The 22,205-nt window shown below is 47.9% G+C and overlaps 1 protein-coding gene across 6 annotated transcripts in view; it reads left to right on the top strand.

Annotated features, from left to right (window-relative positions):
- The window catches only part of Pknox2 (PBX/knotted 1 homeobox 2), a 262,847-nt gene that overhangs the window by 26,191 nt on the left and 214,451 nt on the right, over window positions 1–22,205 (top strand). For 4 of the 6 annotated variants that reach the window (XM_040730299.1, XM_040730297.1, XM_040730294.1 and 1 more), the window contains exon 2: window positions 17,497–17,571. The exons of the other annotated variants lie outside the window; for them this stretch is intronic. The gene's annotated coding sequence lies outside the window, so the exon portion shown is untranslated. The remainder of the gene's footprint in view (window positions 1–17,496; window positions 17,572–22,205) is intronic. 6 annotated transcript variants of the gene reach the window in all.

Raw genomic sequence — 22,205 nt, 5'->3', positions numbered from 1 at the left:
GGTTGTGGGGGAGTCATAGGCAGAGAGGCTCATAGCTCCCAGTCCTGGCTCATGAAGCTCTTTATTATACAACAGCATCTTTAACACAGGGGACTTGGTCCTGTGAGCACAAGCTGTGATTACTCTGGCTGATAGTAGGGGGTCATTCGGTTCTTCCTGGGGTTTGGTGAGCCCCTCAGCATAGAGGACCCCAGTCCCAGTCTTACTTCAATGTCTCCGAGGCCTCGTCTCCCCCCTTTTTAACTGCTTGTGTTGGAATGCTCCCACTTGGATATTTTGCCACTAATGTGAAACTCTAGGAGTTTAAGGCAGACTCATTCGATACATTTCTAGTGAAAAGATGTTGTCATTTATTGAGCATCTACGACATGCGAGCCAGCTGCCAAGGTGCAGCGTATGCTCCAGGTAATTAAATTCTCACCACAAACCCTCCTAGTCATCATCACTAGCATGCATTCAGCACTGTGGATGCCAAGCGCTGTTCTGAGTTCCTTCCATGAATCCCATCCTCACCACACTCTGGTAAATGATAAAACCGAGTCGTGGAGAAGTTAAGGAACCTGTCCAACAGCACACAGCTAGTAATGTGGGAAGATGGGATTAACAGCCAGTGAGCTTGGGTTTCAGCCTGAGTACTTAATCACCCACCACACAGGAAACTGTTTTCATTTTACCCCACCGAAATTTACACTGAAATGTAAAATGATGTTGAGAGGGACTGAAGAGCTCACCCAATGGCACATAGCCAGGAAAAGGCAAAGGCAAAACTTGAACCCTTGCTTGCTCTGAAGCACCCTGTCGTTCCCACTGTACTTCGGTCTCATTCACTGACTTCAGACGCTGTTTTATTGCCTGCCTCTCACTCAGTGTCTTGGGCAAGTGAGTGATACCATGAAATTAGGGTTTTTTCTTAAAGATGAGGATGATTTGTATTTGGGAGAGCTGGGAGGCAGGAAGAAGAGAAAGGATATGCTGGCGAAGGGAGAAGTTTCCTAATACATCCTGTTGCATCCCCAAGACAGAGAAACCTCTAAAGAATAGAGATTTATTGATTTACTTCTAGAAGCAGGTGAGTCCAAGGCTAACGGCCTTCTTGTGTCATCCCCTGGCAGAGGAGATGGCCACTCCACCATAGTGAGAAGGGAGCAGAACTCATCCTTCATCAGGAGGCCACTCCTGGGAAACAGTGTCCGTTCCCTAATTCATGAATTCATTCATTTGTGACCTGTCTACCTCTTAAAGGTCCCACCTTGCAACCTCGCACCAGGATTGAGTCCCCAGCACTACGCTCGCTACTTTGCTGTTGCTGCGGTAAAACCCCAGACAAAACAACTTAAGGGAGAAAGGGCTTAGTTCGCACACAGGTCCATGTTACAGGGAAAGTCAAGTAATCAGGAACGTGAAACAGCAGGTCACATTAAGTTGACAGAAGAAGAGAACAATGAATGAATTCAACTCTCACACAGTCCAGGTTCCCTTTCCTAAGGGACAGTATCATTCACAGGGGACAAGTCCTACCACCTCAATCAATGTAGCTGAGATAACCCTCCACAGACATATCCAGAGGCCCAACTTCCAGGTGAAACCAGGTTTTGCCTAATTGGCAGTTAACATTAACCACCACAAGCAGACACAGTCTAACCAGCTCGGGTGGTGAGACCGGGGCTGGGATAAGGAGACTGCAAGGGGGAGCAGGCTCCAGGGTTGTTCTGCAGAACCGCTAGAACCCAGGGGTTGCCAGGTACTAGAAGTCTAGAGTAGGACCTCCAGCCTGATGGTTCAGAGGGTTGACATAATAGTCTTGCCAATGAAAGGCAAATTCTCATAGACAAAAGCTTCGTTTTTATACTACAGAGTCCAGGGTGCTATGGAAACACCCAGTGAAAGATTCCTGTTGGTAGCAAGTGAAGTTTGGTACTCTCCCCAAACTCCAGAACTGGTTCTGGGTACCAAGGTTCTTAATGTGTTTGGGTCATGGCCTCTTTGACAGTCTGATGAATTTCCCTCAAGAGGATTTGACACTCGTGCGGTCTTAGTTGACGGATGATGATGCCCCAGCTATGGAGGATTGTCCCAAGAATTCCTGATAGCTAGTACCTTGGGTTCAGAATGCTGGGTTTAGGGCCTCTGCCCTGGCTCTCAAACTTCTCTTCCAGTGGTTCTCAGCCTTCCTAATGTTGTGACCCTTTAATACAGTTCTGTAACACCAATAATAAAAAACCCAGACACTGATAATGGGGTTCAAGCTTCAAGCTGAAGATCAGAGAAGCAAAGCAGCCAAACCAGTAGCTCTTACCTGTACCCAGCTGCAATGGTAATCCTGTCCCCATGAATCCTCAGTGGTAAAAACTCTTAATTCCTATCTCCTCCTTACATTCCTTTCTCCACCCAGCCATATCCTGTCTCCATCTCCCAAGTGCTGGGATTAAAGGTGTGTGATCCCAAGTGCTGGGATCAAAGGCATGAGCTCTGATACGATTCACTCTTGTGTAGGCTAGGGTGGCCTTGAACTCAGAGAGATCCATCTGCCTGTCTCCTGAGTCCTGGGATTAAAGCTGTGTGTCACCACTGCCTAGCTTCTACAACTAACTAGTGTGGCTGGTTTTGCTTTCTGATACCTCAGAAAATCTTTATTAAATCATAAATAATATATCACCACACAGTTCTTCATGTTGTGGTGACCCCCCCCAATCACAAAATTATTTTCATTGCTACTTCTTACCTAATTTTGCTACTCCTATAAATATCTATGATTTCTGATGATCTTAGACAACTCCTGTGACCTCCAAAGGGGTCATGACCCACAGGTTGAGAACCACTATTCTAGGTTCTACCTCTACTCAGGTAGGACACTAGCTCTGTGGAGGAAATTGAAGAGCCCATGTTTTACGAAGACTCAGCTTGGCCTCTGAGTGTTAGCTATAGAGATCTGTGCCGAGATCCTTCAAGGGGTGACTGTCCCATGAAAGCATGTGCTGCATGTACTGGCTACAGTTTGCTCCAGACTTTCAGCCCAGAGGAGGTCCATTTCCCTGAGCCTGTACGTCCTTGTGTGTGCCCCACAACCAGCCTTAAGGTTTGTCTGCCACTCGTTCTGAACGATACGTGCTGGGAGTTGGTCTAAGCATTGGGTTGCTTCTTGTTGCCTGAGGACTGTACTATGGGAGGTTACTGAGGCAGGAGGCCCTCTTCCGTGGAGCCTACTCGTCTCTCCCTGTACCAGACCCTGAGTGGTAGATAGGATCTCCCAAGAACCTTCCGGAGAGGCCAGTGTGCATTTCTAGCCAGGCTTTCTTCGTGGATGCAGGTGGGGGAGTATTGACATTCAGAGGTAGGTTTTCCATCAGTGGCCACATGCAGGAGGAGGATCTGAGAACCAGTGAAGTGTTGCCTGGGTCAAACCTCTTACATACTTTTCTGGGACCTCGGGAAATCTGCCTCACCTCTCTGGATCTGGATTTCCTCTCATCAATACAACAAAAAGAGGCACGGGATCCAAACACGCCCCAAACCCCAAATGCGTTCTTTCCCAGTGATTCTAGCTTTTGGTGCAGAGCTGTAACTTGCCTGTAAGGACTACATACTGGGACTGGAGTAGCCCTGATCATTGATGAGAGGGCAAAGAAGGCTCCTCTCCTACGTAGCAGAGAGTGCCCCTCTCCTAACAATGATTTTGACTTTGAGGAAAAAGCTTCTGTATTAGCTCTTGCTATGGAGGTGTGGAGAAGGTATATCCCTGAGATTATTTGACTTTACCCTCCCCGGGTGCTCTGTGACTACTTAAATACAAATTTGAATGGATGCAAATGAACTCACATTAAAAATTCAGCTCTCAATCTCACTAGCCGTGTTTTCACACATTCAGAAGATGTCTGCCCCTGCAGAAAGTGATGCACTGAAGGCTCTTGTCGCGAGACCTTCCCTTACCAAGCAAAGTGGGTATTTGAAAGAGTTGAATGGTAATGCTTGGTCCTTGAGTCGTTCCTTACATCTCAGATGGGAGGGAGCTGACATACCTCAGTTAATTACAGACACGGTGACCTTCAGATTCACTTAATGGTGGCCCAGGCTATATGGGTGGATGAGCAGCAAGCCCAGAGACAGACTCTGGTTCCCCCTGACTGATCACAGTACTGTAGAGCCTCCCTACCAGGGCCTTCAAGCCAAAGGTTAAGCTTCCAGAGCTCTCTTTCTGAACCCCCGTTTTGCTGGGCATCCAGAGCTTCCTGAGAGGCAGGCCCTAGCCTTTGTCTTCCTTGGAGTCCTTGGAGACAGCTGCCTGTGAAAACTCTGTGGTGAGGCTGGGGGTGTGGCATATTGGTAGCATCATTCCACTTTACATTTGCATCCCTCCCCTGACCAAGCATGGAGCAAAAGATGCATTGACTATGGCTTTGGCAGGGAAATGAGGGACAGCTGAGCATCCTTAGGAGCTGGTACCCTACCTTGGTTTTGGAGTGTAGCTGTCCGCAGATCTTATGGGACTCCAGGAAAAGGGTTATGATGACTTCAGGGTTAGTCATTGCCTGCTCTTACACCGTTGTGGGCTACCTCAGCCGAGGCTCAGGAAGGTCCTCCTCCCCACCACTCTTCTTCTTTCATGTCTTTTTCCTCTTCCTCATCTTTCTTCTTCTTCTCTGTCCTTTCTTCTTGCCCTGGGTGGTCATCTACTACCCCACCCCATACCCTCAGTCCAGTCTCAGGTGATAACTTGAGGAGTACTTCTGCTCACCTGACCAGACTGGCTCATCTGGCCCTCCCTAGGGACCGATGGAACATTTCTAAAGCAGTCTGAACAGCTTCTAGGTTGTTCTAAAGAGGCTGGAGAACTCCAGGCAGGGTGGAATATAGGTTGCCACAAGCTTTGTTTGCAGCAAGTTCCTCGTCTTCACCCTTGTGTAGCTGTCCCTGTCAGCCCCCACCCCTCAAACTCACTCAGCGCAAATTACATTTTCTGTCCAATTGAATTAGGAGGTCAAATCAGTGATTGCAAAAGAAAGCAATGTGTCAGGCTGAAAATACAGCCCTGTGGTAGAGAGTTTGCAGGAAGTATGAAAGCCTGAGTTTGGTTCCTTGCACCTCGAGAGACACAGTGCGGAGAGGAAAGAAAAGGGGGAGAAATTGAAAGAGGAAGGAAAAGACAGACTCCACAAACATGCTTAATTTATTTCTGCACAGCAATTTTGGGCTCCTGGACTGTTTCAAATTTCATTGACTTGGGGCTGGAGAGATGGCTTAGTGGTTAAGAGCACTGACTGTTCTTCCAGAGGACCCAGATTCAATTCCCAGCACCCACATGGCAGTCTGCAGCTGTCTATAACTCCAGTTCCAGGGGAGCTGATGCCCTCTTTTGGACTCTTCAGGCCCTTGGCACGGATGTGGTGCATACACATACATACACCCCTATACACAAAATGATACAATAAAAATAATTTTTAAAGAAGATTTCACTTCATGGGTCTGGAAGAACAGAGGTAGCATCTACTTGTAAGCTAGCTTGTAACAAGAAGACCTGACTTACAGGCCCCGTTGTGTAACCCCTGCTGTGGAAGCAGGGCCAGGTAGCTCACTTCCTCTTGGTGTGATCTCCCGTCATAACATGCTTCTTAGGACTGTACATGTGGGGAGTGCCTTCTGTTGTCACAGGGTGCTCATCAGACATGGCTGCTGGCCTTTTGTCTTCTGGTGGCAACTGGGCCAAAGGGCAGAGATATTTTGTTCTTCGATATCATAGTCACTAGGTACACAACAACGTAAAGAGATGAGAGAAGAAATGGACAGGATCAGGCCAACTTGGTCTCATCCCCCTGTGTCTCACCTGTCTGCCTCATCTCACCAAAGATCACAGGTTACAAGGCTCAAATGCCTGGGCACCATCTTGGTCTTTGACTCTTCCTCTCGCTTCCACTTACCTCAATTTTAAGTTCTGTCAACCAGAGTCTTGACCTGACACCTCTCCATGACGGAGCCAGTCCCTGAGCCCCTGCCTCTCCTTCCATCATCTCCCGGGCTTCCTCTCCTGCCCAGCTCTCTTCTAGACTCAAGATAGAACATCTTCCATGCTCTGTTTCTTCATTGAGGCTATCATGGGTTGTAGTCATATGCATGTGTGTGACGTGGAGTTTACTGTCTAGCTTGCTCACTAGGCATGCTCCAGGAGGTCAAGATCAGTGCCCACCCAGACATCACTACAGGCCAGTACCGTTGATAAGGGACAGAGGAGAAAATGTACCAATAGTCCAGGCAGGGCACTTGTTTGCTTATTCTTTTTGCCCCTCTTCCAAAGGGAGACCCTCCTCTAAAATGTGCAAGCTCTGATGAGCAGCAGCTTGTCTTTTTCATACTGGAGTGTGTCTATAGAGTCCAGAGCACTAACTTGTTCATCCACGAACTCAGCAAAGCTTGCTGAACTGTGCGAACCTTTGAAATAGGAAGATCATGCCCACCACTATTGTTGTCCCTTTAACAAAATGCCTGACAGAAACAACTTGAGGGAGATAGAGGAATCATGTCAGCAAGGAAGGGATGGAGGCAGGACTGGTTCAGTTTGTGGTGGTAAGACTTGCCCTGTGGCATCTATGTGTCTTGATGGAACAGGAAGCCAAGAGTGGTTCTGGGGATGGAGGAGGGCTATGTCATTTATAGGGCTGCCTCCAGTGACCCACATCCTTCCATCAGGTCCCGTATCCCAAAGGCTCCACAGAACCATCAACTGAGAATTCAAACTATCTAGACCCAAACCACAATAGAGATCCACTAGACTCCCTTAATCCAGACTTACTGCCTTTAGAGAAGGGATCACCTTCTTCTGATGTCATTCCACACCTGATCACACTGATGCCTGAGGTCCTCGTTTCCAAGAATGCTTTCTGATCCAAAAGCTCAGACTGGAAATAAACACAGACTTCCACTTGATTCTGTCCCAGTATCCTAGGGGAGGAAGTGGGGGCTTACCTGTTGCAGAGGAGTTCTGTTTGGGGCTGGGGAGGTAAGCTAGGAACACACAAATGAAGCATAGTTGTTATGGCCACTCAAGCCGTTGGCCATCTCTGTACCCTTCTAGGGTTACACTGAGTGAAACTGACATGCTTCCCCGACTGCTGGAGATGGGGGAGAAAGCAGCCCCCCACCTAGAACATCCTGGGAATTCCAAGAAGATATGGAGCTGCAGAGAGAGAGAGAAAGGGAGGGAAGGAGAACAGAAAGGGAGAAGGAGGGCTGCAGGGATGGTGTGGGAAGGCTTCTTGGTACCTTATAACTTTTATCGCCACACCCCACCCCAGCTGCAGCCTCCACCTGTGTATCTACCAGACTAAGAGACCCATCAACAGATTCACCAGGACACAGAGCCTCAGCTGGAAAACGAGTATTGTTTATCTTACACCATCGGCAATGCCTTACACTTAGACCCTTCCTGCTCTCCTGCTGGAAGTGGCCATGGGGACCGAATTCTTCTGCATGACTTCCTCACATCTTTTCTTCCAGAGCCCCCTCTTGGGCTCTCCCCTTCTGTCTTTTGGTTCCTCCTGCTGTGTAGGCATTTCCCCAAGAGCCAGCCCAGATTAGTTTGAGCCAAGGGTCAGGGAAGGCTGTATGTTTGGGAGGTGGTGGGCTCAGCTGGGGGGCTGGGGGTCTTGAGCTGCCTTGTGGCTGCTCTGCGGGGTCTGGCAGAGCCCCAGCCTCTGGCTGTGACATACAGCCTCCTTCATGAAACCAGACAGAATTAAGCCTTTTGTTTCCTGTTTGCTAGGCCAGCTTAAAGAAAACACAGAGGGTCCATGGGGCTGGGGCTTCCAACAAGACGGCCTTTGTATTCATTTAATTAATCAGTTAGCTGAGGGAAAGGAGAGGAGGGAAGTTCATGTTATAAATACATGTTTTTCTTTGGCTTTTCCCCCCCAAAAGACAGAGTCTGAATGGCGACCCCATGAGAGCTGCCCCCATCCCACTGTAGATGTGCTGGAGGCTGGGACTCACCGAGCTGCAGCTGTGACCCTCCTTGCCCCTCCCCACCCCCTCAAGGGGCATTAGCTGTGATATTTGTAGGTTCTGGGGAAATGTTAGATACTGGCAGTGTAGCAAGGTGGCTGCTAGCCCCTGGACTCCACCCCACCCTTTCTCTTTTGTCTCTGAGCTTACACCCCCTAGAACCTCCTTGGATGAGGAACCTTCACTGCCACGTAGAAGAGAACACATTCATCCCCCCAAGAGGTCAGAGCTGTCTGCAGGTGAACCCGTAGAGGGAGAAGTCCAAACTGCTCCCCAGAGCCATCCTTACCCACCGGTACTCCCTGGAGCTAGCTAGAGGAGACCAGACAGAGAGCATGCTAGCTCACCTCCAGGGGTGGCTATCTGCAACTGCGCTATCCAGAAGGCTGGAGTGGAGAAATGAGAGCCCTCTGGGAGCTCTGGGGAGGGCGAGTTTGATGGGTGGGGCAACAAGCCCTCTAGGGTAGACACATTCGAGCCCACTCCCACTTCCATGGAGATCTTTGAGAAGGCTTCCCTTGATGGGGCTATTTAAATAGAAAATGTTTTAAAACATTGGTTTTTAGAAACTCTTTTTGGAAATGGGTGAATTCATTTCTCATGCTTCTGCCCCTTCCTCACTCTCAGCTGCCAGGTGTTTGGGGAGTTAAAAATCTCCTTTATTATGAAGTAAAATATTTGCAGTCTGTAAATATATGGCCCTTGTAATGGAATTTCACTGTGGTAAAATTTTCCTTCTGTGCTCTTCATTTTAAGTCCTAGCTGGAATGCTCTGGTATCTGGTAACCATGACTCCAGCCTCCTGAATATACTGTACAGGAAATCCCCAGACCCGGGTAAGAGCCTTGAACCTCACCTCTATCCTCTAGGTTCTAATTCTTTTGAATTCTTTTGTCAGGTCATCAGGTCAACTGCAGGGTAATGGGAGGGCCACAGAAGCCAGGCAATGGGCAGAGCTTGTAGAATATTCTATCGGAACTACATGGGTACACTTCACCCTTTGCTTTTCTTCCTTGGGAATTCACTTTCCTTCTCAGCCACTGAGAAGGACCTATGTTTTAAACCACAACCCCCAGGCCCTTCCCTTCCCTTCCCTCCAGGGGTCCTTGAGAACATGGTTAAACTAGGTTTATGCTTGTAATCCCAGTATTTGGGAGGCAGAAGTAGGATATTACTGCAAGTCCAGGGACACAGGCCAGCCTTGGCTACAGATAAATTAATAGTAAAGCTATTAGTAGTGAAGTCTTTCACCAGGGTTTGCCTTGAGTCACCAAACTGTTCAACTCCCTGTGCTGTGTGGCTGAGTCATCATCCACAGATACCCAGTCTCCCAAATAAAACTCGGGACTGCAGATTTTGTGTCTTTTCCAGAGAGGGGGGCATCCCTTGATTATTTTACTATTCCCCACTTCCTAGGGTGCTGGCAGCAGAGATGGGGAGTCATAGGTTCTGGGGGAAAAAACATGCTGCCTTTTGCTTAGAGCTCCAAGTACTGTCTTTCCCAGGGACCCACAGAGAGAACAAGGAGAAGTCAGACAGTGGAGAGTTAATTTTTCTCTTCAGAGCCCCTTGGATCCTAGACACATGAGGCATGAGCTGGGAAGGAACCCAGAGATAGGGACAAGGGCCAGTCCTTTCTGAAAGGGGGAAGTATGGCTTGTGGCACATTGACCAAGGGGTAGAGATGGCTTTGGTTTGGGGAGCTGGATCTCCAGGGAAAAGGACCCACGAAAGCAGTGTTTCTTGATGTTGACATACATATGAGTCAGCTGTTAAAATGTGATGGATTCTAATGGGGCAGGTCTGAGTGGGGCAGAAATCCTGGTTTCAGGTGGAACAGATGCTGCTGGCCTATAGGTCACACTGTGAATCCTTCAGGGTGCCTAGCTCATATGGTTACTAATACTTGGAAGGTAGGGGCTGGTCCTTGTGTCTCCCTGTTGCCCCAAACTCATCATAGTGTCAGGTACAGAGTCTGCTGGCTACATGTTGGTCACACATTCACTAAAAGGAGCAAGTTAGAGGATACTTGCGGCATAGTTCAGTTGTGGATATGTTTCAAAGTCTGAGTTCTTGATATTTTTAATGGTGTTAGGCCTAGGGCATGTGCCCCAACACTGTTACATCCTTAGCCCATCTCCTTTAAAAGACATTCATTTATTTGTGTGTTTGTATGTGTTTATGTATGTGAGTGCTTGCATGCTGTTGTACATATGTGAAGGACAGAGAGCAATTTACAGGGGCCAGCTCTTCCTTTCCACCATGTGGTTCCCAGGGATCAACCTCAGGTCATCAGACTTCGTAGCAAGTGCCTTCATTATTAGCTGAGGCATCTCCCTGGCCCAGGTTCTTGATTATGTAGTTAAGACTGGACTCAGGTATGTGACTTACTTGTCCTTGCCACACAATTGCTGGGATTTCAGGTGTTCACCATTGTGTTAGGGTTTCTCTGATTGTGATGAGACACCATGACCAGAAGTAGCTTGGAGAGGAAAGGTTTTATTTTGCTTGTATTTCCATATCACAATTCATCATTGAAGGATGTCAGAGCAGAAAGTCAAACAGAGCAGGAACCTGGAGGCAGGAGCTGGTGCAGAAGACATGGAAGAGAGCTGTTCACTGGCTTGCTCCTTGTGACTTGCTCAGTCTGCTCTCTTATAGAACCCAGGATCATCAGCCCAGAGGTGGCCTCACCCACAATGGGCTGGGCGCACTCTCATCAATCACTAATTAAGAAAATGCCCCATAGGCTTGCCCATAGGTTTTCTCTCCTTAGATGACTCTAGCTTGTGCCAGGACAGCCACCATGGCTGGAGTTGCCATTTATGTTTGCATCCATGTTGTGTCTGTCCTTCTTTTTAAAATCTGTTGGCAGTGCAGCAAGGATTTTTGTTTGTTTGTTTGTTTGGCATGTAGTCTATCCTGGAGAAATCTTGGAGGGGTGTCCCTGGATGCCCAATCTGAACCAGTCTCCTAGAACACATTCCCTTGTCCACTGTTGTCTTTGTGTAGCTGGTCTTCAGTGTTAGGAAGGCCAGGCAGGTGGCTTCTTGATGGATGGCAGAGAGAGAGATTATTGGCTTTAGTCATACTGCCATGCACTATTTCTGAATCTAGGATTGCAACTCTGTATTCTATTACATCCAAGTAATAATTCATCCCAAAGTGATCATGACTCTGGCTTGGGGAGGGTGAGTGGGGCTTTGCAGACTGAGTTATGCCTCTCTGATCCTCACACACGTTACATCTCTAAGCAGTCCCTGCTTTAAATTTGGGACTCTTGCCTCCTTTCTCAACCCATGAGCTATCCTGACTTATGATGTCCTCCCCGTATTACATGCAATTAAACCATCACAAGTTTACTAGGTACTCAATATGTTCAAGACACTTAAGAAAGATAAAACAATTGAACCCTAGCCCCAAACTTTCATCTGTGAGGTCTTTGTCCTCTAGTTGGGGGAGCAGTTTGTGAAAAGTAATACTATAAAGTTAAGTAATGATGAGGATTACAATGCAGGAGATGTCACACAGAGGAACAAAATTAATTAATTACTAAATGAGTAGTGCCACAGATTCCATGTGTTGAGGGAATTCCAGATAGAAAGATGCCATGCATTGGGGTAATGTAATATGATTGGGGGCAGAGCAGGGCTTGGCAGGGAAGGAGTCTGCTGAGGTGGGTGGAGTCCAGATTAGGCTTATGGACCACCTGCTATGTTCCAGGCAGACCACAGAGCTCCAAAAGTACAGCAGTGAACAAGGCAGTCTCAGGGGCTGGGGAAGCTCTAATCGTGAAAACCCAAGTTTGGGTCTTATGATGTTTCAATGGGAAATGTCCCCCATAGGCTCATGCATTTGAACACTCTGTCCATGGTTGGTGGAGCTGTTCATGGAGGATATGGCGTCTTTAGGAGGTGTAGCCTTGCTGGAGGAAGTACATCATCGGTGTAGACTTGGAGAGTTCATAGTCTCGCTCCACTTCCAGTTCATGCTCTCTGTTGTGTGTTTGTTGTTGAGAGGTGATCTCTCAACTTCCTTCCCTGGTTGACTTCCTGTTGCCATACCTCCCTCACCATTGTGGGTTCTCCCTCTGGAACCACTAGCCAAAATACATTACTCTGGGTCATGGCATTACATCACAGCAGTGAAAAGTGACTAATTCGGATCCCCAGATCCAATGTGAGGTTGGGTGTGGAAGCCTCCATCTGTAATCCCATTGATCCTACTGTGAGATGGGAGGTGGGGGGAGGGGTAGGAGATGCCTTAGAACACAAGGACTAGCTAGCCTGCTGTAACAGTAGTGAATAACAAAAGACTCTGTCTCATACAAGGTGGAAGGCAAAAATGGACACCAGAGGCCGACCTCTGACCTTCTGTGTGTCTGGAGCCTAAGGCAAATGCAGGATTTCTGCCTCACTCAGACCCGACACTTTAGAATCAATTCCCATTTAACAGGTGACTCATTTGCCTGTTTACATCAAGAAATGCTGTTTTGGTGGGCTCCCCCTCCCTGGAGATTCAACTCTTCAAACCACTGGAGTGATGGGGTCATCAGCCAGCTTCCAGGTGGCCAGGAGAGAAATGGAGTTGGGAGCACAAGTCACTCTTGCAATTGTTTATGTGTGAAAGAGAAGATAGGAGGTGAGAGGGATCTAAATATAAATGGATAAGAAAATGATTTTTAATATTAAGTAAGTCTGTACGTTCATCTTATCATTTGCAAGTACTTTAAGCCTATTCTCTAATCTAATTAGTTAAGATAGTCCAGGCAGAAACTATTGCATATGCTTTACAGATAAAGAAAAAGAAGGTCAAGGGGTGTCACAAGTGGGGTTCTGCCTTCTGAGTTAATGTTGCTTCCACTTCACTATAATCCCCGTGGTCTTGAGAAATGGTGTGCAACAGATACAGTGTGCAACAGATAAAGGCAGGTAGCTGAAGTAAGGTCAAGGCAGGTAGCCTAAGCAAAATGCTGAACACACACAAAAGCAACGAAGAAGACACACAGTTGATGAGTATCATAGGTGAAAGGAACACACACACACACACACACACACACACACACAGATGTTGAGTATCATAGGCTGGCGGAGTTGGCTTTGAGAAGGAGAAGGGAGAAAGGTTAAAGGTATAGCTTGTTGAGGAAGAGAGGGAAGAAACCAGGAAAAGTTAAACGACACAAGACCAATGGACACCAAAACCACTCAGCTGATATACTCAAAGAGCATTTACAATCAGCATGCTACATAGTGATAAATAAGGATGGCCTGGAGGATGAAGAAGACAGTTGGGCTGTGAGTCCTTATAGCTCTAGACAGAAGGCATAGGTTGGTGTTGTCTTCGTTGTTGTGAAATGACAAAGAGGCAAAGGGGTCCCTCTCCCAAGTCCTTGAAAGTAGAAAGCTTGTTGGTGGGAATGAGTTGCATCCCATGCAATCCTCAGGACCCACCCCAGTGTTTTTCTTTATCCCTACTTTCACCTCTGTTTGGCCTCTGCTGAAGCTCTGGGCTGCAGTTGCTTTTATGATAGCCCTGGCCCCTGGTGAGGAACAGTGTGTGTCTCAGTAGCTACTCAGAGACAGCGGGGAGTCTGGTGGCAATCCTGACTGCTCGTAAGCAGGGTGGTGTAATGATGGAAGAGAAAACTCTGGAATGGGGAATGATCCTTGGAGGGTCAGCTGGAGACAGTAGAGTGAAGCTCTGTGTTAAACATTCTGCCAACCCCTGACCCAGGGAGTAGAGAGGGTTGGCCTCCCTTACAGAAGGAAGGCAGCCCTGCGCTCTGAATCCTTTGATCTGGGAGTCCTGGAGGGTCCATCCCCGGGGCCCCAAGGAACTTCTGAGTAGTTTACTGGCAGTCTTGAATTTTACTCCTTTGTGTCAGAGGTGATCTGGCTAAAACCGTGGCCACTTTGATGGAATTCCAGGAATCTGCCCTCCTCGCTTTGGGGAGGTCATCTCACCCTCGGAGGGAGCCCACACTGTTCTTATTCTAAGGCCAAAGTTTGCATTCAGGACACAGGAAGGGAGTAACTGCCCTTGGGCTCCTGCCTCTCTGTCTGCACGGAGAGAGCTCAGACCTGCCTGGCAGGGGCACACTGCCGCAGTCACGTTGTCACCTGCGCGGAGATGCACAGTGTGGGTGTCTAGGGGGTCTTCACAGTTCTCAGTCTCCAGCAGTGACTGCTTTCTACCTGGGGTTAGCAACTGTTCCTTCCAGCCTGAGATGAAGGGATTTCCTAGGAAAAGAAAATTCAGTGGTAAAACTCAGAACATCCCGAGTTGATCACCCTAACCATTCCCATCCCTGTCTTAGAAAAGTTCAGAATCTGAAATTTCCCTGGGCACAGCCGGGATTGTCTCCTGGATACTCAGGTAAAAGGACAGACTTGAGTGTGCTGCTGTGACCACGTTGCATGGAAGTGGCTTTGGGATCTGCAGACCTGAATCAAAATTCCTAGTAACTTCCAGGACATGCAACTGTCAACAACTCCCTTTGTATTTGTGAGTCTCAGTTTCCCTACCTATAAGACAGGGATTATGATATGAGCTTCAAAAGGTCTCCGTAAGGAATGAAGGAGACAGTGCCTATAAGCTGTGTGTCTGGCCCAACCCATTAGCTCTCCTGATTCTTCCCATTCCTTTTCTTCCTTGTTCTGGGGCAACAGGCATTCTGTTTGTTGCTGTTGTTTTTGTTTGCTTTGTTTTTCAAGGTCTAATCATTTATTTGTTACTCTTAAACTTATTTTTGCCCTGACTCAGAAGTAGAAGCTCTTAGCAAAGATAGCTTACATCTCTTGGCAACCTGTTCTTGGTGTTTTTCTGGGGCTTCCTTCATTCTCTTGGTCAAACGTTCATATATTCTGCAGCCTTCTCATTTTTCTTGGTGCTTTGTTTCTTCAGAGCAATACAGCCAGGTTTGTGTTGCAGGATGCGTGGGGTGACAAGACACCGACTCTTGGGATGTTTTGGTTCTGGGTTTCTTACCTTCTCTGTTTAAGGTCTTTTTAAACATTTTTGATATTTTTTTAAATTTAGAAACAATCTTATTTTACATATCAATACCCCCAGGGCTTTTTGATAACATATTGGTGGACATCACCTTCTTTAGAGAGACTGAAAAGTCTTTGGATTCTACCAACTTTTTGCAGTTTAGTAGTTTTTGTCAATCTGGGAATGCCTCCCTACCGCCCCTCCCCAACAAACACGTTGAAAACACTTAGATTGGCATCCACAATGCATTCCTGAGCAGACTTGTACTTCCCCTCTCCCCTTCTCCTTGGTCTGTAACAGGAATGTTCCTTATTCAACAGCAGGCACACTCTGCCATGGGTCAAGACTTCACGGGGAAACCTTGTTTGTGGTTCCCATGCTGTGCCAGCAGCTAATTCTGTGGCCATGCACTTCTCAGAGAACGCAGGACCCCTGCATCCATCGGCCACTTTGATGAGTTTCTGACATCCGATGGCTGGGAAGGAGACATTCAGCGTCATCATGACAAAACTGACAGATTGGGAAGTGCCATTAAAAAAGGGGTGACACCCATTCCTAATGGAGGAGACGAAGCTAGTGAGCAGGAAGGGTTTATTTGGGGTCAAAGTGATAGAATCAGAAGCAGACAATAGAGTCCGACTGAACTCTTAACTGGATCTCCATATTTTGAAGTGGACAGGCTTTGTCATCTAGAATGTTCCTTGCTTGAGAGGGAAGGAGCCATTTTTATTTATTTGTTCATTCATTCAGAAAATACTTTCTGGATACCTACTATGTGTCAAAGACTAGTCCAGGTCCTTAGAATACAATGGTCAACAAAAGACACATACATTCAGCCCACATGAAGCTTATGTCCTGGCAGGGGAGACACAGTAAATATCTATGCCATATAAGGCCAAATAGTAAAAAGTGCTTGCATGGGTACACAAAACCGGTTAAGGTAGCCGAGAGTAGCAGGCAAGGCATCATTCTGCAGGGGGTATAGCAAGGCCTTTCTGAGAGGCCAATATAAAGCTGGGCCTTGGAAGAAAAGAGCCACAGAACTGTAGTGGTCCCCCTAGAATCTCCCAGTGACTTGTGGAGTCACCTGCTCAAGAGACAGCCAGTCCCTGACTAGGCTGAAGGAGTAGATTAGAAGGCAGCTGTTTCCATCCCTCCCCTGGGCTGACTCCTCTGCTGATCTGAGCTTTGCGGAAAGGGGAGGAGGAAGCCAAGCTAGAATTCATTCCAGAGGTCAGATTGCAGATGAAAATGGCATAAATGAGTTATTCTGTCCTTCTTGGAGACACTATCAGTGGTGACAAATCACAGTGTATTTGGCTTCCTTTATGGTTCTATTTCGTTGGCATCACCTTTTCCTTTAAGAAAAAAATACAGGCCTGTTTGGATGGCATGCTAAATGATTTATGAGCATTATTCTTCTCCGCTCATCCTACCTGTAGGAGCTCCAGCCCTTGCCATCCTATTCATGTTGATTAAGTACATTTGAAAGCAAGAGGAGACTGAGATCACTTCACAATACGGATTCAGCTTCTCTGGCTCAGGGGAATTTCTCATCTCCCCTTTGAAAGAGCTCCTCTGCAGAGGCTGAGCAGGAGCCTCATCCAGAACTGGGGACAGGAAGCCGGTGTGTGTGTGTGTGTGTGTGTGTGTGTGTGTGTGTGTGTGTGTGTGTCTGGAGCTGGGCATGCATTTGAGATCCTGGCATTTCTGGGCACAGATACCGTCAGGAGTCATCCTGTGGTTCTTTTGCTTCTTTCCTCTCTGCTGTCTGGCGCTGTGCCTGGCCTGATCCTGGCAGGACAGCACTGGTTAGGAGCACAGTGGGCATTTCTAGACAGTCAGAGCTTAATGTTTCTAGGGATCCCATTGAACAGGGGGCTGGGAGGATGGAGGGAGATCATCATCTTTGTATACTCCTGGGATGGTGAATGGTGTGTGTGTGTGTGTGTGTGTGTGTGTGTGTGTGTGTGTGTGTAAAGGAACCATGGCCACAGAGTGAGTCCTCAAATTGAAAGTCTTCTCATTAGGTTCTCTGTGTCAGACTCAGTGGCCTTCCCAGTTTCTATCCCATCCTCCTTTGTTTCTGTATGATGGAAATCTTGAAGGTGGATGGCTAATTAAGGCTCTAAACTTATAACTTGGCACACATTAACACAGGATGTAGACTTCAATGACTTCCTAGACTTGGCTCATGTTAGCCTGGAAATCATACTTCAGTGGATTTAGTTTCTTCTCCAGTCTCATCTCTTGCATTGGGTTGGCACAGGACTCCCTTCCACAGATCCTCAAGTCAAAGGAGAGTTGGGATAGTGATCCCTGAACTCTTAGTTCAGTTGTGAACATATAGGGAGTTGCTCTGCCGTCCCTGCCTTTGCCCTTTCTGAGCTGCCTCAGCGTCCCGTCTTTCAAGTCTGAACTGTAGCATCTTCCAAAAGCTGCCATCTTTGCAGCTTTGCATGTTGAGTCCCCAGATGCCTCACTCGCTGCCCTCCTGTTGTTTTTTTTTTTTAGGACATCATGGGGCTCCCACCTGCAGCAGACATTAGACCAGCTGGCTCTAGTCTTAGCCTCATGCTCATCTGTTTGGTGAGTTTGGGGAAGCCCCCTCACATCTCACATCTGTGGTTCTCAGTTTCCTCATCTGCTAACTCGGAGTGCGACCGTTTGAAGAGCAAATGAGACATTAGCTTTGAGAAACGCTTTGAAAACTGTGAATGGTTGCTGTCTCTCTGGAACAAGTTAAAATAAACCCTTAAGAGTCAGGCATGCTAGATATGGGGGGGAGGGATTTGTTCCTGCCTCAAAGTAAGTTGCCGGAGTTCGTTGACTCCCCAGGGGAAGCTTACCCTCTCTGAGGAGTGGATAGGGGGTGGGTGGGAGGAAGGAAGGGGTAGCAGGAGGAAGGGAGGGAGTGGGAACTGGGATTGGTATATAAAATGAGAGAAGATTGTTTTTAAAGTAAAAAAAAGTCCGGCATGGTGACTTTCAGGAGGCAGAGGCGGGCAGAGGCAGCCTGGTCTACAGAGCGAATTCCAGGACAGCCAGGACTGCACAGAACAACCCTGTATGGAAAAATCACCATCACCACCACCACCACCACCAATAATACTAATACTAATAATATAAATGCCAATAATACTAATACTATAAATAGAAAACCCTCAAAACATAGACACACAAGTACATGCTCCTCCTCTCCCCCCCGCCCACAAATGTGCACCTGCACATAAACAAACATGAATACAAACACGCCAACACCCACAAAGTGTGAAAAGTTAAAATTCTAATGTCTGGCTATATCCAACCCAAGAAAGGGTTTTGACGTGGCACCCTGAAGAACAACCCTGGAACCGTTTGTGTGGAAACAGGCTAGGTCTATGGTGTCAAACAGCCTCAGTCCGTACAGCAGTTAGAGGCTGGGGAATGGTCACCCGCTCCATGCCAGGCATCTTCTTGGCTGGTTCATGTCTAGTGTCACCTTTACAGCAACCGGGAAATGACATTACCCTTGTTTGAGCAGATGATGGGGTGACGCCCAGAGGGGTTAAGTTGCTGTGGAAGATCACCAAGCAGGTGGACTGGAAGGTGGAGAATCCTACCCTGGTCTGCTCAGCTCAGCTCCTGGGTCCATCCTGTCAGAGCCTAGAGCTTCCACACTTGATCCCAGCAATGACCTTGGCAATAGCCACCCACCTCTTAGACTTGTCATGTGACTGCTCACCGTGTTCCTCAGAGAAATCCCCCTTCTTCTCTCCCCACCCCGGCTCCTTCCCTCCCTCCCAGGTTCCCTCTGTTCAGCCCACTCACCAGAGGGCTGTTCTGGTGCCTGCATTAGTAGGACAGCTAAGCCAGAGCCAAACCTCAGTGCTGTGGACCACAGCAGTCCTGAAAAGGACTGTGAGGAATAGGCTGACACGGGACTCAGATTTTAGCCCAGGCTGAACCTGCCTCCACGCATGTTGAGTCACACTTTGGGGACAGTCTCGGAGATCTGCCTCCTACCCCAGGAACTCCTAGTTAGTGTCCCGACTGTCAGGGAACACAGTCCTGGGTGGAGGGGCCGGAGTGTGGTGGGGCTCTCCCTCCGTGACTTCACTGGGTTGAGGCCTCCATCCCCACCCCTTCCTCTGTCTATTCCTGTCTTCTCCCAGCCCTGATGTGGAGGGTCTGGCCCCACTCAAGCTTTTGCCTGCTCTGGGAAGCCCTTCTCTGCAGAGCAGCTCAAAGGGCCTTTTGAGTGGGGGAATGAGCAGCCTGTGGGCCTGGGAGGAGAGATAAAGACGAGTGATCCCCAAGGGCCATGGGGTCAGGGGCTGTGTATCTGGTGACTTCAGAATGCAAGCGCCAACAAAGAGAAATCTGTGGTGGGAGAGCCTCCGCGAAGGAAAGAAAATCTCCATGAAAACAAACTTTTGTTGGAAGCCTTCTCCTCATGTTTTGGCAGCGCTGCTAGGTCCTGGGAGGGGAAGGCAGAGTCTTCCGGAGGAGTCTGGAGGCCCCCAGATTGTCCAAATATCGCCTCACTCTGAGAGGACTGTTTTCTTCCCTGCAGGAAGAAGGGCTTGGGAGGCAGTGTAAGAATCACTGGTTTTCTAATCAAGGCTAGAACAAGCAAGAAAGAGCCGGGGCCACAGAGCGAGCACTTGGATTGTGAGTTAGTAGACATGGCTGACACTGTGCTGTGTATCATACAGTTCGTGGCTTTCCGAGCCCCAGGATCCCTTCCAGCCTATATAATGGACATCACTTGCCCAGATTCATTCAGCTAGAAGTGCAGGACCAGTCCTGAGTTAGCATGACTTTTCCCTGTATCCTGTAGCTGATGGAGACTAGAGGGTAGAGGTAAAGTCATTGGGGGACACTTGGATGGTGATTTCTTTTTGTTCTCTCCGGGGCTGAGTGATCATAGATGATACTCAGCAGTTCAGTTTCTGCATCTTGTTTTACCAGCTTCAGTGAAGGGTGAGAGAGGCCCATGGTCTGTCTCTGCAGTCAACATCAGCAGGGCCCTGCATTTGAAAGTTGGATGGATACGCTAAAGGAGGCTGTCCCCAGCTGCTGAGATGGCGCTAAATAAAACCACGATGTTTTCTCCCTGGAGCTAGTAGACAAATCAGAATTTGTGTTGGGTCCAGGCCCCCAGTGGTTGCCTCTTTTTGTCCCCACTCAGAAGGAAAATCCTGTTGTGGCTACTATTTCACAGAGCTCAGGGAACCGGGGAGTTCTGGGTGGGCAGAAGAGATAAGAGTTGGGACCAGAAGCTCAGCTGTGGTTTTCAGACTCTTTGCTTCTGTCATGCTGTGTGACTGTGGACAAAATCTATCCTTCTCAGATACCTATTTGTCTTATCATGCCATTCAGGATGGGTAAGTCATTCTTACCTCTGCAGAAGAGGGAGAAGTACATGGTTACCCGGGGCGGTTCTGCTGGCTGGAAGAGGCCTGAGCAGAGGGCAGGGATGGGGCGGGCGGGCAGGAAGGCTGGGAAACAAGCCTACCCCTTAATCCCCAGTCTCTCCCTCAACCCCTTCCCTTGTTGGGCAGCCAGGGATGTTGTTTCTCTTCTTCCAGATGAGTTCTTAGAGACAGGCTTCTGTCCACAGTTCTCTGGACATTCCTAAAAACCAATTGGCACCAAGAGAACTCTTTTTGACCCCAGTGGGACTGACTGGGGAAGGCCTACCCATGGAAGCCTGATTGAGCCAACAAAGGCCTCTTCCTCTTCCCTCTGCCCTCCCATCAGAGCAGGGCCTCCAGCTTCACGTGGCTAGTATGAACTGTGGGCAGCAGGGAAGCGTTGTTAGAGATGGTTAATAAATGAGGCTTCCTCTGCTCACCACATGGAGAGTTCACTTGGGGCATGTTCAGGCTTGGCTGGTGAGGATATGTGAGTGCAAGGGAGGAGTAGACTATGGGAGATTTTTTTCTCCAAAACACACACACACATGTACACTTAAATACATACACACACTCATATATATATATATATGTATATACACACACACATTCACACATGCACACACACAGTACTTACACGTGCATACATGCCATACAAACATGCATACACATGCATAGATACACACATAGACTAAATATACATACACAATATACACATAAACATATACATACATGTACATGTGCACATACATACACATATGCATATAACAAACACATGCACACATATACATACAAATATACCCACATACATACACATAACATATACATATATATATACACACAACATATGTACACATATAACATATATACACATATACATACATACATGCACATATGCACACCATCATATAGACCAAGGTTTATTAACATGTGGGCTTTTGGAGACACTATTAGGTACATCCCCATGCTGAAGGCAGACTGTTTTTATCTGGTGACGATGGCTTATCTGCTTCTCTCCGTCCAGCAGGTCTGATTGGATGGGGCCTCCATTTCAGCTGCTCGCTAAGGACTTGGTGGGAATAGCTGGGCTGCAGAGGACTGGGGGTCACCCGTGGGAATAAATGGATGAGGGAGGCACCTCAGTCTGCTTGCAAGCACTGGGGAGCACCTGCTTTTTCGGGCCCTCACTGGGTGCAGGGGAAGCAGATGTGGCAACCTTGCCCCTGCCTTCTTGTCTCACAGGGCAGAGGGCGGGGGCAAGTAGGCCTGGGCTCAGACCCTGTAGATTCCTGTATCTATGGAGGAGGCCATCCATGGACATGATGGAGAAGGGACATGGACTTGGTCAAACATTTGTTTGCAGGAGGTGATGTGGGTACAGACTGTCGTGGGCTTTACTCAGGAGAAAGAGCTATCCAAGGAGGAGGGTTAGGACATGAAGGCTGTGTGCACCAGGAGGGGAGGAGGAGGCACAGATGGATTGAGCACTCAGGCACTTGGGTTTCAGTATGTAGGTAATGGAGAAGTAATGGACGTGTTTAAATAGTAGGTGGCATTGCCAGGCATTTAGAACATTTGCTGGAGCAGCAGGTAGACATGAGCTAGAAGGGTTCAGACCTCTTCAAAGACATTTGAGGTGTGCCTCTGTTGGAAGGCCTTTGTAGCCGGCAGAAGTAGATCCAACCCCATACAGCTAGACACATATATACTTTGAAAATTTTATTACATACAGTAAAGTTCATGGGTAGGGCTTAGCAACATAAACAGGAACATAGTTCTTCCTCTGTCCTACTCTCAGTGAGAGGTGGCTTCTAACTAGCTTTC

This window comes from Mesocricetus auratus, unplaced genomic scaffold (genome assembly GCF_017639785.1).
Source record: "Mesocricetus auratus isolate SY011 unplaced genomic scaffold, BCM_Maur_2.0 Super-Scaffold_100022, whole genome shotgun sequence".
Classification (NCBI taxonomy): domain Eukaryota; kingdom Metazoa; phylum Chordata; class Mammalia; order Rodentia; family Cricetidae; genus Mesocricetus; species Mesocricetus auratus.
The sequence above is the reverse complement of the archived record's forward strand: the minus strand, read 5'-3'. Positions and strand labels throughout refer to the sequence as shown.